This window comes from Arachis hypogaea, chromosome 15, assembly GCF_003086295.3.
Source record: "Arachis hypogaea cultivar Tifrunner chromosome 15, arahy.Tifrunner.gnm2.J5K5, whole genome shotgun sequence".
Classification (NCBI taxonomy): Eukaryota; Viridiplantae; Streptophyta; class Magnoliopsida; order Fabales; family Fabaceae; genus Arachis; species Arachis hypogaea.
This window is the reverse complement of record NC_092050.1, coordinates 60,579,603-60,582,492: the sequence shown is the minus strand read 5'-3', so window position 1 is coordinate 60,582,492 and position 2,890 is coordinate 60,579,603. Positions and strand designations below refer to the sequence as shown.

Sequence of the window (2,890 nt, the reverse complement as noted above, 5' to 3'; positions counted from 1 at the left end):
TTGTTGAAGCAGATCCAGAACCTGAAAGGACTCTGAAGAGAAAATTAAGAGAAGCTAAATTACAACAATCCAGAGATAACCTTTCAGAAATTTTCGAACAGGAAGAGGAGATGGCAGCCGAAAATAATAATAATGCAAGGAGAATGCTTGGTGACTTTACTGCACCTAATTCCAATTTACATGGAAGAAGCATCTCCATTCCTGCCATTGGAGCAAACAATTTTGAGCTTAAACCTCAATTAGTTTCTCTGATGCACCAGAACTGTAAGTTTCATGGACTTCCATCTGAAGATCCTTTTCAGTTCTTAACTGAATTCTTGCAGATATGTGATACTGTTAAGACTAATGGAGTAGATCATGAAGTCTACAGGCTCATGCTTTTCCCGTTTGCTGTAAGAGACAGAGCTAGAGTGTGGTTGGACTCTCAACCCAGAGATAGCCTGAACTCTTGGGATAAGCTAGTCACGACTTTCTTAGCCAAGTTCTTTCCTCCTCAAAAGCTGAGCAAGCTTAGAGTGGATGTTCAAACCTTCAAACAGAAAGAAGGTGAATCCCTCTATGAAGCTTGGGAAAGATACAAGCAGCTGACCAAAAAGTGTCCTTCTGACATGCTTTCAGAATGGACCATCCTGGATATATTCTATGATGGTTTATCTGAGCTATCAAAGATGTCATTGGATACTTCTGCAGGTGGATCCATTCACCTAAAGAAAACACCTGCAGAAGCTCAAGAACTCATTGACATGGTTGCTAATAACCAGTTCATGTACACTTCTGAGAGGAATCCTGTGAGTAATGGGACGCCTATGAAGAAAGGAGTTCTTGAAATTGATACTCTGAATGCCATATTGGCTCAGAATAAAATATTGACTCAGCAAGTCAATATGATTTCTCGGAGTCTGAATGGAATGCAAGCTGCATCCAACAGTACTCAAGAGGCTTCTTATGCAGAAGAAGCTTATGATCCTGAGAACCCTGCAATAGCAGAGGTGAATTACTTAGGTGAACCTTATGGAAACACCTATAATCCATCAGGGAGAAATCATCCAAATTTCTCATGGAAGGATCAAAAGCCTCAACAAGGCTTTAATAATGGTGGAAGAAATAGGTTTAACAATAGCAAACCTTTTCCATCATCCACTCAGCAACAGACAGAGAACTCTGAACAAAATACTTTTAATTTAGCAAACTTAGTCTCTGATCTATCAAAGGCCACTGCAAGTTTCATGAATGAAACAAGGTCTTCCATTAGAAATTTGGATGCACAAGTGGGCCAGCTGAGTAAAAGGATCACTGAAATCCCTCCTAGTACTCTCCCAAGCAATACAGAAGAGAATCCAAAAGGAGAGTGCAAGGCCATTGACATAAGCATCATGGCCAAACCTGTAAGGGAAGGAGAAGACGTGAATCCCAAGGAGGAAGACCTCATGGGACGTCCAGTGATCAATAAGGAGTTTCCCTCTGAGGAACCAAAGGAATCTGAGACTCATCTAGAGACCATAGAGATTCCATTGAACCTCCTTATGCCATTCATGAGCTCTAATGAGTATTCCTCTTCTGAAGAGAATGAGGATGTTACTGAAGAGCAAGCTGCCAAGTTCCTTGGTGCAATCATGAAGCTAAATGCAAATTATTTGGTATTGAAACTTGAGAAGATGAACCTCCCTCGTTCATCAATGAACTAAGTGATCTGGATCAACTGACATTGCCTTAGAAGAGACAGGATCCTGGAAAGTTCATAATACCTTGTACCATAGGCACCATGATCTTTAAGGCTCTGTGTGACCTTGGTTCAGGGATAAACCTCATGCCCCTTTCTGTAATAGAGAAACTGGGAATCTATGGGGTGCAAGCTGCTAAAATCTCATTAGAGATGGCAGATAACTCAAGAAAATAGGCTTATGGACAAGTAGAGGACGTGTTAGTAAAGGTTGAAGGCCTTTACATCCCTGCTGATTTCATAGTCCTGGATACTGGAAAGGAAGCGGATGAATCCATCATCCTAGGAAGACCTTTCCTAGCCACAGCAAGAGCTGTGATTGATGTGGACAGAGGAGAATTGATCCTTCAATTAAATAAGGACAACCTTGTGTTTACAACTCAAGGATCTCTCTCTGCATCCATGGAGAGGAAGCAGAAAAAGCTTCTCTCAAAGCAGAGTCAACCAAAGCCCCCACAGTCAAACTCTAAGTTTGGTGTTGGGAGGCCACAACCAAACTCTAAGTTTGGTGTTAAACTCCCATATCCAAACTCTAAGTTTGGTGTTGGAGAGTCTCAACAATGCTCTGAACATCTGTGAGGCTCCATGAGAGCCCACTGTCAAGCTATTGACATTAAAGAAGCGCTTGTTGGGAGGTAACCCAATTTTTATCTAACAATATTTTTCTTAGTTATATGTCTTTATAGGTTCATGATCATGTGGAGTCACAAAATAAATAGAAAAATTAAAAACAGCAGAAGAAAAATCACACCCTGGAGGAAGCATCTGCCTGGCGTTCAACGCCAGAACAGAGCATGGTTCTGGCGCTGAACGCCCAAAATGGGCAGCATCCTGGCGCTGAACACCCAGAACAAGCATGGTTCTGGCGTTCAACGCCAGAAATGGCAGTAAATGGGTGTTGAACGCCCAAAATGGGCACCAACCTGGCGCTGAATGCCCAGAGTTGCGTGCAAGGGCATTTTACATGCCTAATTTGGTGTAATGGTGTAAATCCTTGAACACCTCAGGATCTGTGGACCCCACAGGATCCCCACCTACCTCCACTCACTTCTTCTCACCCCTCTTTCACACAATCCCATAAACACTCTTCCCCAAAACCCTTCACCAATCACCTCAATCTCTCTTCCCTATCACCTCTTCACCACTCACATCCATCCACTCTTCCCCATA

At 42.5% G+C, this 2,890-nt stretch overlaps 1 non-coding gene across 1 annotated transcript; it reads right to left on the bottom strand.

The window, feature by feature from the left end:
• Positions 1 to 506: 506 nt before the first annotated feature.
• LOC112752906 (small nucleolar RNA R71) lies at positions 507 to 614 on the bottom strand. The gene has a single exon (XR_003177314.1). It is a non-coding gene; the product is annotated as a small nucleolar RNA R71 (small nucleolar RNA).
• Positions 615 to 2,890: the final 2,276 nt, after the last annotated feature.